Source organism: Phalangium opilio, unplaced genomic scaffold (assembly GCF_054372755.1).
Source record: "Phalangium opilio isolate 3A_F unplaced genomic scaffold, DU_Popi_V2 ptg000101l_1, whole genome shotgun sequence".
NCBI lineage: Eukaryota > Metazoa > Arthropoda > Arachnida > Opiliones > Phalangiidae > Phalangium > Phalangium opilio.
In genome coordinates, this window is record NW_028324204.1 from 7001966 (window position 1) to 7017190 (window position 15225).

The 15225-nt window shown below is 41.2% G+C and overlaps 3 non-coding genes and 13 pseudogenes across 3 annotated transcripts; all 16 read right to left on the reverse strand.

Moving 5' to 3' along the window:
• Window positions 1–253: 253 nt before the first annotated feature.
• Window positions 254–326, reverse strand: TRNAM-CAU (transfer RNA methionine (anticodon CAU)). Its single transcript has one exon. It is a non-coding gene; the product is annotated as a tRNA-Met (tRNA).
• Window positions 327–1870: 1544 nt separating this feature from the next.
• On the reverse strand, window positions 1871–1943 carry TRNAM-CAU (transfer RNA methionine (anticodon CAU)). The gene has a single exon. It is a non-coding gene; the product is annotated as a tRNA-Met (tRNA).
• A 2525-nt stretch (window positions 1944–4468) lies between these two features.
• LOC149631209 (5S ribosomal RNA) lies at window positions 4469–4587 on the reverse strand (annotated as a pseudogene).
• A 362-nt stretch (window positions 4588–4949) lies between these two features.
• Window positions 4950–5068, reverse strand: LOC149631210 (5S ribosomal RNA; annotated as a pseudogene).
• Window positions 5069–6697: 1629 nt separating this feature from the next.
• Window positions 6698–6800, reverse strand: LOC149631211 (5S ribosomal RNA; annotated as a pseudogene).
• A 1089-nt stretch (window positions 6801–7889) lies between these two features.
• Window positions 7890–8008, reverse strand: LOC149631212 (5S ribosomal RNA; annotated as a pseudogene).
• Window positions 8009–9638: 1630 nt separating this feature from the next.
• LOC149631213 (5S ribosomal RNA) lies at window positions 9639–9741 on the reverse strand (annotated as a pseudogene).
• Window positions 9742–10830: 1089 nt separating this feature from the next.
• Window positions 10831–10949, reverse strand: LOC149631214 (5S ribosomal RNA; annotated as a pseudogene).
• A 1628-nt stretch (window positions 10950–12577) lies between these two features.
• LOC149631215 (5S ribosomal RNA) lies at window positions 12578–12696 on the reverse strand. The gene has a single exon (XR_016374110.1). It is a non-coding gene; the product is annotated as a 5S ribosomal RNA (ribosomal RNA).
• Window positions 12697–12818: 122 nt separating this feature from the next.
• On the reverse strand, window positions 12819–12921 carry LOC149631216 (5S ribosomal RNA; annotated as a pseudogene).
• Window positions 12922–13058: 137 nt separating this feature from the next.
• LOC149631217 (5S ribosomal RNA) lies at window positions 13059–13161 on the reverse strand (annotated as a pseudogene).
• A 135-nt stretch (window positions 13162–13296) lies between these two features.
• LOC149631218 (5S ribosomal RNA) lies at window positions 13297–13415 on the reverse strand (annotated as a pseudogene).
• Window positions 13416–13777: 362 nt separating this feature from the next.
• LOC149631219 (5S ribosomal RNA) lies at window positions 13778–13896 on the reverse strand (annotated as a pseudogene).
• A 136-nt stretch (window positions 13897–14032) lies between these two features.
• Window positions 14033–14151, reverse strand: LOC149631220 (5S ribosomal RNA; annotated as a pseudogene).
• A 122-nt stretch (window positions 14152–14273) lies between these two features.
• On the reverse strand, window positions 14274–14376 carry LOC149631221 (5S ribosomal RNA; annotated as a pseudogene).
• Window positions 14377–14988: 612 nt separating this feature from the next.
• Window positions 14989–15107, reverse strand: LOC149631222 (5S ribosomal RNA; annotated as a pseudogene).
• Window positions 15108–15225: the final 118 nt, after the last annotated feature.

Consider the following 15225-nt stretch of genomic DNA (forward strand, 5'->3'; position numbering starts at 1 on the left):
GCCGAACCCGCTAACCATTGCGCCACGGAAGCCCAAAAATTAAATGGTCGTCAGGTATTGTTGAAAAATTTTGGCTTTTTACGTTACATTTGTGATCCTAAAACACCGCTCCCGGGTGGGCTCGAACCACCAACCTATTGGTTAACAGCCGAACGCGCTAACCATTTTGCCACGGAAGCTCAGAAATTAAATGGTTGTCACGTATTGTGGAAAAGTTTTGACTTTTTACGCTACATCAGAGACCTCACAACACCGCTCCCGGATGGGCTCGAACCACCAACCTATTGGTTATGAGCCGAACGCTCTAACCATTGAGCCACGGAAGCTCAGAAATTAAATGGTTGTCAGGTATTGTGGAAAAGTTATGACTTTTTACGTTACATCTGAGACCTCACAACACCGCTCCCAGGTGGGCTCGAATCACCAACCTTTTGAATAACAGCTGAGCGCGCTAACCATTGCGCCACGGAAGCCCAAAAGTGATATGGTCGTCAGGTATTGTGGAAAAACTTTGACTTTTTACGTCACATCAGAGCCCTCACAACACCGCTCCCGGGTGGGCTCGAACCACCAACCTATTGGTTAACAGCCGAACGCGCTAACCATTGAGCCACGGAAACTCAGAAATCAAATGTTTTTCAGGTATTATGGAAAAGTTATGACTTTTCACGGTAGATCTGAGACCCCACAACACCTATCCCGGGTGGGCTCGAACCACCAACCTTTCGGTTAACAGCTGAACGCGCTAACCATTGCGCCACGGAAGCCCAAAAATTAAATGTTCGTCAGGTATTGTGGAAAAACTCTGACTTTTTACGTTACATCTGATACCTCACGACACCGCTCCCAGGTGGGCTCGAACCACCAACCTTTTGAATAACAGCTGAGCGCGCTAACCATTGCCACACGGAAGCCCAAAAATGATATGGTCGTCAGGTATTGTGGAAAAACTTTGACTCTTTACGTCACATCAGAGACCTCACAACACCGCTCCCGGATGTGTTCGTACCACCAACCTTTCGGTTAACAGCCGAACGCGCTAACCATTGCGCCACGGAAGCCCAAAAATTAAATGGTCGTCAGGTATTGTGGAAAGACTTTGGCTTTTTACGTTACATTTGAGATCCCAAAACACCGCTCCCGGGTGGGCTCGAACCACAAACCTATTGGATAACAGCCGAACGCGCTAACCATTGAGCCACGGAAACTCAGAAATTAAATAGTTTTCAGGTATTGTGGAAAAGTTATGACTTTTCACGCTACATCTGAGACTCCACAACATCTCTCCCGGGTGGGCTCGAACCACCAACCTTTCGGTAAACAGCTGATCGCGCTAACCATTGCGCCACGAAAGCCCAAAAATTAAATGTTCGTCAGGTATTGTGGAAAAACTCTGACTTTTTACGTTACATCTGAGACCCCACAACACCTCTCCCGGGTGGGCTCGAACCACCAACCTATTGGTCAATAGCCGAACGCGCCAACCATTGAGCCACGGAAGCTCAAAAATTAAATAATTTTCCGGTATTGTGGAAAAATTATGACTTTTTACGTTACATCTGAGACCTCACAACACCGCTCCCAGGTGGGCTCGTACCACCAACCTTTCGGTTAACAGCCGAACCCGCTAACCATTGCGCCACGGAAGCCCAAAAATTAAATGGTCGTCAGGTATTGTTGAAAAATTTTGGCTTTTTACGTTACATTTGTGATCCTAAAACACCGCTCCCGGGTGGGCTCGAACCACCAACCTATTGGTTAACAGCCGAACGCGCTAACCATTTTGCCACGGAAGCTCAGAAATTAAATGGTTGACACGTATTGTGGAAAAGTTTTGACTTTTTACGCTACATCAGAGACCTCACAACACCGCTCCCGGATGGGCTCGAACCACCAACCTATTGGTTATGAGCCGAACGCTCTAACCATTGAGCCACGGAAGCTCAGAAATTAAATGGTTGTCAGGTATTGTGGAAAAGTTATGACTTTTTACGTTACATCTGAGACCTCACAACACCGCTCCCAGGTGGGCTCGAATCACCAACCTTTTGAATAACAGCTGAGCGCGCTAACCATTGCGCCACGGAAGCCCAAAAGTGATATGGTCGTCAGGTATTGTGGAAAAACTTTGACTTTTTACGTCACATCAGAGCCCTCACAACACCGCTCCCGGGTGGGCTCGAACCACCAACCTATTGGTTAACAGCCGAACGCGCTAACCATTGAGCCACGGAAACTCAGAAATCAAATGTTTTTCAGGTATTGTGGAAAAGTTATGACTTTTCACGGTAGATCTGAGACCCCACAACACCTATCCCGGGTGGGCTCGAACCACCAACCTTTCGGTTAACAGCTGAACGCGCTAACCATTGCGCCACGGAAGCCCAAAAATTAAATGTTCGTCAGGTATTGTGGAAAAACTCTGACTTTTTACGTTACATCTGATACCTCACGACACCGCTCCCAGGTGGGCTCGAACCACCAACCTTTTGAATAACAGCTGAGCGCGCTAACCATTGCCACACGGAAGCCCAAAAATGATATGGTCGTCAGGTATTGTGGAAAAACTTTGACTTTTTACGTCACATCAGAGACCTCACAACACCGCTCCCGGATGTGTTCGTACCACCAACCTTTCGGTTAACAGCCGAACGCGCTAACCATTGCGCCACGGAAGCTCAAAAATTAAATGGTCGTCAGGTATTGTGGAAAGACTTTGGCTTTTTAAGTTACATTTGAGATCCCAAAACACCGCTCCCGGGTGGGCTCGAACCACCAACCTATTGGTTTACAGCCGAACGCGCAAACCATTGAGCCACGGAAACTCAGAAATTAAATGTTTTTCAGGTATTGTGGAAAAGTTATGACTTTTCACGCTACATCTGAGACCCCACAACACCTCTCCCGGGGGGGCTCGAACCACCAACCTATTGGTTAACAGACGAACGCGCCTACCATTGAGCCACGGAAACTCAGAAATTAAATGTTTTTCAGGTATTGTGGAAAAGTTATGACTTTCACGCTACATCTGAGACCCCACAACATCTCTCCCGGGTGGGCTCGAACCACCAACCTTTCGGTAAACAGCTGATCGCGCTAACCATTGCGCCACGAAAGCCCAAAAATTAAATGTTCGTCAGGTATTGTGGAAAAACTCTGACTTTTTACGTTACATCTGAGACCCCACAACACCTCTCCCGGGTGGGCTCGAACCACCAACCTATTGGTCAACAGCCGAACGCGCCAACCATTGAGCCACGGAAGCTCAAAAATTAAATAATTGTCCGGTATTGTGGGAAAATTATGACTTTTTACGTTACATCTGAGACCTCACAACACCGCTCCCAGGTGGGCTCGTACCACCAACCTTTCGGTTAACAGCCGAACGCGCTAACCATTGCGCCACGGAAGCCCAAAAATTAAATGGTCGTCAGGTATTGTTGAAAAACTTTGGCTTTTTACGCTACATTTGTGATCCTAAAACACCGCTCCTGGGTGGGCTCGAACCACCAACCTATTGGTTAACAGCCGAACGCTCTAACCATTGAGCCACGGAAGCTCAGAAATTAAATGGTTGTCAGGTATTGTGGAAAAGTTATGACTTTTTACGTTACATCTGAGACCTCACAACACCGCTCCCAGGTGTACTCGAACCACCAACCTTTTGAATAACAGCTGAACGCGCTAACCTTTGCGCCACGGAAGCTCAAAAATGATATGGTCGTCAGGTATTGTGGAAAAACTTTGACTTTTTACGTCACATCAGAGACCTCCCAAGAACTGACTGCGCTCGACGCTGCTTAACTTCGGTGATCGGACGAGAACCGGTGTTTTCAGAGTGATATGGCCGTTGCCGAGAGTAATAGATAATAATTCGAATTTAAATTAAGTAAGACAAATTAACTATCATCTTTTTAAAACAATAACAAAAAGAAAATATGTTTGCTTTTTTCATATCTATTGGAATTTAAAAGAGGAAAAAAAGTCAAAAACCAAAGGAACACAGTGTTCCTAAGTGGTCTCCCTCCCAAGTACTGACTGCACTCGACGCTGCTCAACTTCGGTGATCGGACGAGAAACGGTGTATTCAGAGTGATATGGCCGTTGCCGAGAGTGCTAGTTAATTTGAATTTAATTAACCTTCATCTTTATAAAACAATAACAAAAAGAAGATATGTTTGCTTTTTTCATATCTGGTGGAATTTTAAAGAGGAAACAAAAAGGAAAAAGCCAACGGCACGCTGTGTTACCAAGTACTGACTGCGCTCGACGCTGCTTAACTATGGTGATCGGACGAGAAACGGTGTTTTCAGTGTGATATGGCTGTTGCCAAGAGTGCTAGTTAATAATTCGAATTTAAATTAAGTGAGACAAATTAACCTTCATCTTTTTAAAACAATAACAAAAAGTAAATATGTTTGCTTTTTTCATATCTATTGGAATTTAAAAGAGAAAAAAAAAGTGAAAAAGCTAACGGCACGCAGTGTTCCTAAGTGGTCTCCCTCCCAAGTTCTTACTGCGCCCGACGCTGCTTAACTTCGGTGATCGGACGAGAAACGGTGTATTCAGCGTGATATGGCCGTTGCCGAGAGTGCTAGTTAATAATTTGAATTTATTTAACCTTCATCTTTATAAAACTATAACAAAAAGAAGATATGTTTGCTTTTTTCATATCTGGTGGAATTTTAAAGAGGAAAAAAAATGGAAAAAGCCAACGGCACGCTGTGTTACCAAGTACTGACTGCGCTCGACGCTGCTTAACTATGGTGATCGGACGAGAAACGGTGTTTTCAGTGTGATATGGCTGTTGCCAAGAGTGCTAGTTAATAATTCGAATTTAAATTAAGTGAGACAAATTAACCTTCATCTTTTTAAAACTATAACAAAAAGAAAATATGTTTGCTTTTTTCATATCTATTGGAATTTAAAAGAGGAAAATAAAGTCAAAAAGCCAACGGAACGCAGTGTTCCTAAGTGGTCTCCCTCCCAAGTTCTGACTGCGCTCGACGCTGCTTAACTTCCGTGATCGGACGAGATCCGGTGTTTTCAGAGTGATATGGCCGTTGCCGAGAGTGCTAGTTAATAATTCGAATTTAAATTAAGTGAAACAAATTAACCTTCATCTTTTTAAAACTATAACAAAAAGAAAATATGTTTGCTTTTTTCATATCGATTGGAATTTAAAAGAGGAAAAAAAAGTCAAAAACCAAAGGAACACAGTGTTCCTAAGTGGTCTCCCTCCCAAGTACTGACTGCACTCGACGCTGCTCAACTTCGGTGATCGGACGAGAAACGGTGTATTCAGAGTGATATGGCCGTTGCCGAGAGTGCTAGTTAATTTGAATTTAATTATCCTTCATCTTTATAAAACAATAACAAAAAGAAGATATGTTTGCTTTTTTCATATCTGGTGGAATTTTAAAGAGGAAACAAAAAGGAAAAAGCCAACGGCACGCTGTGTTACCAAGTACTGACTGCGCTCGACGCTGTTTAACTATAGTGATCGGACGAGAAACGGTGTTTTCAGTGTGATATGGCCGTTGCCAAGAGTGCTAGTTAATAATTCGAATTTAAATTAAGTGAGACAAATTAACCTTCATCTTTTTAAAACAATAACAAAAAGAAAATAAGTTTGCTTTTTTCATATCTATTGGAATTTAAAAGACAAAAAAAAGTGAAAAAGCTAAAGGCCCGCAGTGTTCCTAAGTGGTCTCCCTCCCAAGTACTGACTGCGCTCGACGCTGCTTAACTTCGGTAATCGGACGAGAAACGGTGTATTCAGCGTAGAAATCGCTGAACGCGCTAACCATTGCGCCACGGAAGCCCAAAAATTAAATGTTCGTCAGGTATTGTGGAAAAACTCTGACTTTTTACGTTACATCTGAGACTTCACAACACCGCTCCCGGGCGGGCTTGAACCACCAACCTTTCGGTTAACAGATGAACGCGCTAACCATTGCGCCACGGAATCCTAAAAATTAAATGTCGTCAGGGATTGTTGAAAAACTTCGTCTTTTGAAGTTACATTTGAGACCTCACAACACCGCTCCCAGGTGGGCTCGAACCACCAACCTTTCGATTAACAGCCGAACGCGCTAACCATGGAGCCACAGAAGCTCTGAAATTAAATGGTTGTCAGGTATTGTGGAAAACTTATGACTTTTTACGCTACATCTTAGACCCCACAACACCTCTCCCGGGTGGGCTGGAACCACCAACCTTTCGGTTAACAGCTGAACGCGCTAACCATTGCGCCACGGAAGTCCAAAAATTAAATGTTCGTCAGGTATTGTAGAAAAACTCTGACTTGTAACGTTACATCTGAGACCCCACAACACCTCTCCCGGGTGGGCTCGAACCACCAACCTTTCGGTTAACAACTGAACGCGCTAACCATTGCGCCACGGAAGCCCAAAAATTAAATGTTCGTCAGGTATTGTGGAAAAACTTTGACTTTTTACGTCACATCAGAGACCTCCCAAGTACTGACTGCGCTCGACGCTGCTTAACTTCGGTGATCGGACGAGAACCGGTGTTTTCAGAGTGATATGGCCGTTGCCGAGAGTGCTAGTTAATAATTCGAATTTAAATTAAGTGAGACAAATTAACCATCATCTTTTTAAAACAATAACAAAAAGAAAATATGTTTGCTTTTTTCATATCTGGTGGAATTTAAAAGAGGAAACAAAAAGGAAAAAGCCAACGGCACGCAGTGTTCCCAAGTACTGACTGCGCTCGACCGTGCTTAACTTCGGTGATCGGACGAGAACCGGTGTTTTCAGAGTGATATGGCCGTTGCCGAGAGTGCTAGTTAATAATTCGAATTTAAATTAAGTGAGACAAATTAACCATCATCTTTTTAAAACAATAACAAAAAGAAAATATGTTTGCTTTTTTCATATCTATTGGAATTTAAAAGAGGAAAAAAAGTCAAAAACCAAAGGAACACAGTGTTCCTAAGTGGTCCCCCTCCCAAGTACTGACTGCACTCGACGCTGCTCAACTTCGGTGATCGGACGAGAAACGGTGTATTCAGAGTGATATGGCCGTTGCCGAGAGTGCTAGTTAATTTGAATTTAATTATCCTTCATCTTTATAAAACAATAACAAAAAGAAGATATGTTTGCTTTTTTCATATCTGGTGGAATTTTAAAGAGGAAACAAAAAGGAAAAAGCCAACGGCACGCTGTGTTACCAAGTACTGACTGCGCTCGACGCTGCTTAACTATGGTGATCGGACGAGAAACGGTGTTTTCAGTGTGATATGGCTGTTGCCAAGAGTGCTAGTTAATAATTCGAATTTAAATTAAGTGAGACAAATTAACCTTCATCTTTTTAAAACTATAACAAAAAGAAAATATGTTTGCTTTTTTCATATCTATTGGAATTTAAAAGAGGAAAATAAAGTCAAAAACCAAAGGAACACAGTGTTCCTAAGTGGTCTCCCTCCCAAGTACTGACTGCACTCGACGCTGCTCAACTTCGGTGATCGGACGAGAAACGGTGTATTCAGAGTGATATGGCCGTTGCCGAGAGTGCTAGTTAATTTGAATTTAATTATCCTTCATCTTTATAAAACAATAACAAAAAGAAGATATGTTTGCTTTTTTCATATCTGGTGGAATTTTAAAGAGGAAACAAAAAGGAAAAAGCCAACGGCACGCTGTGTTACCAAGTACTGACTGCGCTCGACGCTGTTTAACTATAGGGATCGGACGAGAAACGGTGTTTTCAGTGTGATATGGCCGTTGCCAAGAGTGCTAGTTAATAATTCGAATTTAAATTAAGTGAGACAAATTAACCTTCATCTTTTTAAAACAATAACAAAAAGAAAATAAGTTTGCTTTTTTCATATCTATTGGAATTTAAAAGAGGAAAAAAAAGTCAAAAACCAACGGAACGCAGTGTTCCTAAGTGGTCTCCCTCCCAAGTTCTGACTGCGCTCGACGCTGCTTAACTTCCGTGATCGGACGAGATCCGGTGTTTTCAGAGTGATATGGCCGTTGCCGAGAGTGCTAGTTAATAATTCGAATTTAAATTAAGTGAAACAAAATAACCTTCATCTTTTTAAAACAATAACAAAAAGATAATATGTTTGCTTTTTTCATATCGATTGGAATTTAAAAGAGGAAAAAAAAGTCAAAAACCAAAGGAACACAGTGTTCCTAAGTGGTCTCCCTCCCAAGTACTGACTGCACTCGACGCTGCTCAACTTCGGTGATCGGACGAGAAACGGTGTATTCAGAGTGATATGGCCGTTGCCGAGAGTGCTAGTTAATTTGAATTTAATTATCCTTCATCTTTATAAAACAATAACAAAAAGAAGATATGTTTGCTTTTTTCATATCTGGTGGAATTTTAAAGAGGAAACAAAAAGGAAAAAGCCAACGGCACGCTGTGTTACCAAGTACTGACTGCGCTCGACGCTGTTTAACTATAGTGATCGGACGAGAAACGGTGTTTTCAGTGTGATATGGCCGTTGCCAAGAGTGCTAGTTAATAATTCGAATTTAAATTAAGTGAGACAAATTAACCTTCATCTTTTTAAAACAATAACAAAAAGAAAATAAGTTTGCTTTTTTCATATCTATTGGAATTTAAAAGACAAAAAAAAAGTGAAAAAGCTAAAGGCCCGCAGTGTTCCTAAGTGGTCTCCCTCCCAAGTACTGACTGCGCTCGACGCTGCTTAACTTCGGTATTCGGACGAGAAACGGTGTATTCAGCGTAGAAATCGCTGAACGCGCTAACCATTGCGCCACGGAAGCCCAAAAATTAAATGTTCGTCAGGTATTGTGGAAAAACTCTGACTTTTTACGTTACATCTGAGACTTCACAACACCGCTCCCGGGTGGGCTTGAACCACCAACCTTTCGGTTAACAGATGAACGCGCTAACCATTGCGCCACGGAAGCCTAAAAATTAAATGTCGTCAGGGATTGTTGAAAAACTTCGTCTTTTGAAGTTACATTTGAGACCTCACAACACCGCTCCCAGGTGGGCTCGAACCACCAACCTTTCGATTAACAGCCGAACGCGCTAACCATGGAGCCACAGAAGCTCTGAAATTAAATGGTTGTCAGGTATTGTGGAAAACTTATGACTTTTTACGCTACATCTTAGACCCCACAACACCTCTCCCGGGTGGGCTGGAACCACCAACCTTTCGGTTAACAGCTGAACGCGCTAACCATTGCGCCACGGAAGTCCAAAAATTAAATGTTCGTCAGGTATTGTAGAAAAACTCTGACTTGTAACGTTACATCTGAGACCCCACAACACCTCTCCCGGGTGGGCTCGAACCACCAACCTTTCGGTTAACAACTGAACGCGCTAACCATTGCGCCACGGAAGCCCAAAAATTAAATGTTCGTCAGGTATTGTGGAAAAACTTTGACTTTTTACGTCACATCAGAGACCTCCCAAGTACTGACTGCGCTCGACGCTGCTTAACTTCGGTGATCGGACGAGAACCGGTGTTTTCAGAGTGATATGGCCGTTGCCGAGAGTGCTAGTTAATAATTCGAATTTAAATTAAGTGAGACAAATTAACCATCATCTTTTTAAAACAATAACAAAAAGAAAATATGTTTGCTTTTTTCATATCTGGTGGAATTTAAAAGAGGAAACAAAAAGGAAAAAGCCAACGGCACGCAGTGTTCCCAAGTACTGACTGCGCTCGACCGTGCTTAACTTCGGTGATCGGACGAGAACCGGTGTTTTCAGAGTGATATGGCCGTTGCCGAGAGTGCTAGTTAATAATTCGAATTTAAATTAAGTGAGACAAATTAACCATCATCTTTTTAAAACAATAACAAAAAGAAAATATGTTTGCTTTTTTCATATCTATTGGAATTTAAAAGAGGAAAAAAAGTCAAAAACCAAAGGAACACAGTGTTCCTAAGTGGTCTCCCTCCCAAGTACTGACTGCACTCGACGCTGCTCAACTTCGGTGATCGGACGAGAAACGGTGTATTCAGAGTGATATGGCCGTTGCCGAGAGTGCTAGTTAATTTGAATTTAATTATCCTTCATCTTTATAAAACAATAACAAAAAGAAGATGTGTTTGCTTTTTTCATATCTGGTGGAATTTTAAAGAGGAAACAAAAAGGAAAAAGCCAACGGCACGCTGTGTTACCAAGTACTGACTGCGCTCGACGCTGCTTAACTATGGTGATCGGACGAGAAACGGTGTTTTCAGTGTGATATGGCTGTTGCCAAGAGTGCTAGTTAATAATTCGAATTTAAATTAAGTGAGACAAATTAACCTTCATCTTTTTAAAACTATAACAAAAAGAAAATATGTTTGCTTTTTTCATATCTATTGGAATTTAAAAGAGGAAAATAAAGTCAAAAACCAAAGGAACACAGTGTTCCTAAGTGGTCTCCCTCCCAAGTACTGACTGCACTCGACGCTGCTCAACTTCGGTGATCGGACGAGAAACGGTGTATTCAGAGTGATATGGCCGTTGCCGAGAGTGCTAGTTAATTTGAATTTAATTATCCTTCATCTTTATAAAACAATAACAAAAAGAAGATATGTTTGCTTTTTTCATATCTGGTGGAATTTTAAAGAGGAAACAAAAAGGAAAAAGCCAACGGCACGCTGTGTTACCAAGTACTGACTGCGCTCGACGCTGTTTAACTATAGTGATCGGACGAGAAACGGTGTTTTCAGTGTGATATGGCCGTTGCCAAGAGTGCTAGTTAATAATTCGAATTTAAATTAAGTGAGACAAATTAACCTTCATCTTTTTAAAACAATAACAAAAAGAAAATAAGTTTGCTTTTTTCATATCTATTGGAATTTAAAAGAGGAAAAAAAAGTCAAAAACCAACGGAACGCAGTGTTCCTAAGTGGTCTCCCTCCCAAGTTCTGACTGCGCTCGACGCTGCTTAACTTCCGTGATCGGACGAGATCCGGTGTTTTCAGAGTGATATGGCCGTTGCCGAGAGTGCTAGTTAATAATTCGAATTTAAATTAAGTGAAACAAAATAACCTTCATCTTTTTAAAACAATAACAAAAAGATAATATGTTTGCTTTTTTCATATCGATTGGAATTTAAAAGAGGAAAAAAAAGTCAAAAACCAAAGGAACACAGTGTTCCTAAGTGGTCTCCCTCCCAAGTACTGACTGCACTCGACGCTGCTCAACTTCGGTGATCGGACGAGAAACGGTGTACTCAGAGTGATATGGCCGTTGCCGAGAGTGCTAGTTAATTTGAATTTAATTATCCTTCATCTTTATAAAACAATAACAAAAAGAAGATATGTTTGCTTTTTTCATATCTGGTGGAATTTTAAAGAGGAAACAAAAAGGAAAAAGCCAACGGCACGCTGTGTTACCAAGTACTGACTGCGCTCGACGCTGTTTAACTATAGTGATCGGACGAGAAACGGTGTTTTCAGTGTGATATGGCCGTTGCCAAGAGTGCTAGTTAATAATTCGAATTTAAATTAAGTGAGACAAATTAACCTTCATCTTTTTAAAACAATAACAAAAAGAAAATAAGTTTGCTTTTTTCATATCTATTGGAATTTAAAAGACAAAAAAAAAGTGAAAAAGCTAAAGGCCCGCAGTGTTCCTAAGTGGTCTCCCTCCAAGTACTGACTGCGCTCGACGCTGCTTAACTTCGGTAATCGGACGAGAAACGGTGTATTCAGCGTAGAAATCGCTGAACGCGCTAACCATTGCGCCACGGAAGCCCAAAAATTAAATGTTCGTCAGGTATTGTGGAAAAACTCTGACTTTTTACGTTACATCTGAGACTTCACAACACCGCTCCCGGGTGGGCTTGAACCACCAACCTTTCGGTTAACAGATGAACGCGCTAACCATTGCGCCACGGAAGCCTAAAAATTAAATGTCGTCAGGGATTGTTGAAAAACTTCGTCATTTGAAGTTACATTTGAGACCTCACAACACCGCTCCCAGGTGGGCTCGAACTACCAACCTTTCGATTAACAGCCGAACGCGCTAACCATGGAGCCATAGAAGCTCTGAAATTAAATGGTTGTCAGGTATTGTGGAAAACTTATGACTTTTTACGCTACATCTTAGACCCCACAACACCTCTCCCGGGTGGGCTGGAACCACCAACCTTTCGGTTAACAGCTGAACGCGCTAACCATTGCGCCACGGAAGCCCAAAAATTAAATGTTCGTCAGGTATTGTAGAAAAACTCTGACTTGTAACGTTACATCTGAGACCCCACAACACCTCTCCCGGGTGGGCTCGAACCACCAACCTTTCGGTTAACAACTGAACGCGCTAACCATTGCGCCACGGAAGCCCAAAAATTAAATGTTCGTCAGGTATTGTGGAAAAACTTTGACTTTTTACGTCACATCAGAGACCTCCCAAGTACTGACTGCGCTCGACGCTGCTTAACTTCGGTGATCGGACGAGAACCGGTGTTTTCAGAGTGATATGGCCGTTGCCGAGAGTGCTAGTTAATAATTCGAATTTAAATTAAGTGAGACAAATTAACCTTCATCTTTTTAAACATTAACAAAAAGAAAATATGTTTGCTTTTTTCATATCTCTTGGAATTTAAAAGAGGAAAAAAAAGTGAAAATGCCAACGGCACGCAGTGTTCCTAAGTGGTCTCCCTCCCAAGTACTAACTGCGCTCGACGCTGCTTAACTTCTGTGATCGGACGAGAACCGGTGTTTTCAGCGTGATATGGCCGTTGCCGAGAGTGCTAGTTAATAATTTGAATTTAATTAACCTTCATCTTTATAAAACAATAACAAAAAGAAGATATGTTTGGTTTTTTCATATCTGGTGGAATTTAAAAGAGGAAACAAAAAGGAAAAAGCCAACGGCACGCAGTGTTCCCAAGTACTGACTGCGCTCGACCGTGCTTAACTTCGGTGATCGGACGAGAACCGGGGTTTTCAGAGTGATATGGCCGTTGCCGAGAGTGCTAGTTAATAATTCGAATTTAAATTAAGTGAGACAAATTAACCATCATCTTTTTAAAACAATAACAAAAAGAAAATATGTTTGCTTTTTTCATATCTGGTGGAATTTAAAAGAGGAAACAAAAAGGAAAAAGCCAACGGCACGCAGTGTTCCCAAGTACTGACTGCGCTCGACCGTGCTTAACTTCGGTGATCGGACGAGAACCGGTGTTTTCAGAGTGATATGGCCGTTGCCGAGAGTGCTAGTTAATAATTCGAATTTAAATTAAGTGAGACAAATTAACCATCGTCTTTTTAAAACAATAACAAAAAGAAAATATGTTTGCTTTTTTCATATCTATTGGAATTTAAAAGAGGAAAAAAAGTCAAAAACCAAAGGAACACAGTGTTCCTAAGTGGTCTCCCTCCCAAGTACTGACTGCGCCCGACGCTGCTTAACTTCGGTGATCGGACGAGAAACGGTGTATTCAGCGTGATATGGCCGTTGCCGAGAGTGCTAGTTAATAATTTGAATTTATTTAACCTTCATCTTTATAAAACTATAACAAAAAGAAGATATGTTTGCTTTTTTCATATCTGGTGGAATTTTAAAGAGGAAAAAAAATGGAAAAAGCCAACGGCACGCTGTGTTACCAAGTACTGACTGCGCTCGACGCTGCTTAACTATAGTGATCGGACGAGAAACGGTGTTTTCAGTGTGATATGGCTGTTGCCAAGAGTGCTAGTTAATAATTCGAATTTAAATTAAGTGAGACAAATTAACCTTCATCTTTTTAAAACTATAACAAAAAGAAAATATGTTTGCTTTTTTCATATCTATTGGAATTTAAAAGAGGAAAATAAAGTCAAAAAGCCAACGGAACGCAGTGTTCCTAAGTGGTCTCCCTCCCAAGTTCTGACTGCGCTCGACGCTGCTTAACTTCCGTGATCGGACGAGATCCGGTGTTTTCAGAGTGATATGGCCGTTGCCGAGAGTGCTAGTTAATAATTCGAATTTAAATTAAGTGAAACAAATTAACCTTCATATTTTTAAAACAATAACAAAAAGATAATATGTTTGCTTTTTTCATATCGATTGGAATTTAAAAGAGGAAAAAAAAGTCAAAAACCAAAGGAACACAGTGTTCCTAAGTGGTCTCCCTCCCAAGTACTGACTGCACTCGACGCTGCTCAACTTCGGTGATCGGACGAGAAACGGTGTTTTCAGCGTGATATGGCCGTTGCCGAGAGTGCTAGTTAATAATTTGAATTTAATTAACCTTCATCTTTATAAAACAATAACAAAAAGAAGATATGTTTGGTTTTTTCATATCTGGTGGAATTTAAAAGAGGAAACAAAAAGGAAAAAGCCAACGGCACGCAGTGTTCCCAAGTACTGACTGCGCTCGACCGTGCTTAACTTCGGTGATCGGACGAGAACCGGTGTTTTCAGAGTGATATGGCCGTTGCCGAGAGTGCTAGTTAATAATTCGAATTTAAATTAAGTGAGACAAATTAACCATCATCTTTTTAAAACAATAACAAATAGAAAATATGTTTGCTTTTTTCATATCTATTGGAATTTAAAAGAGGAAAAAAAGTCAAAACTCAAAGGAACACAGTGTTCCTAAGCGGTCTCCCTCCCAAGTACTGACTGCACTCGACGCTGCTCAACTTCGGTGATCGGACGAGAAACGGTGTATTCAGAGTGATATGGCCGTTGCCGAGAGTGCTAGTTAATTTGAATTTAATTATCCTTCATCTTTATAAAACAATAACAAAAAGAAGATATGTTTGCTTTTTTCATATCTGGTGGAATTTTAAAGAGGAAACAAAAAGGAAAAAGCCAACGGCACGCTGTGTTACCAAGTACTGACTGCGCTCGACGCTGTTTAACTATAGGGATCGGACGAGAAACGGTGTTTTCAGTGTGATATGGCCGTTGCCAAGAGTGCTAGTTAATAATTCGAATTTAAATTAAGTGAGACAAATTAACCTTCATCTTTTTAAAACAATAACAAAAAGAAAATAAGTTTGCTTTTTTCATATCTATTGGAATTTAAAAGAGGAAAAAAAAGTCAAAAACCAACGGAACGCAGTGTTCCTAAGTGGTCTCCCTCCCAAGTTCTGACTGCGCTCGACGCTGCTTAACTTCCGTGATCGGACGAGATCCGGTGTTTTCAGAGTGATATGGCCGTTGCCGAGAGTGCTAGTTAATAATTCGAATTTAAATTAAGTGAAACAAAATAACCTTCATCTTTTTAAAACAATAACAAAAAGATAATATGTTTGCTTTTTTCATATCGATTGGAATTTAAAA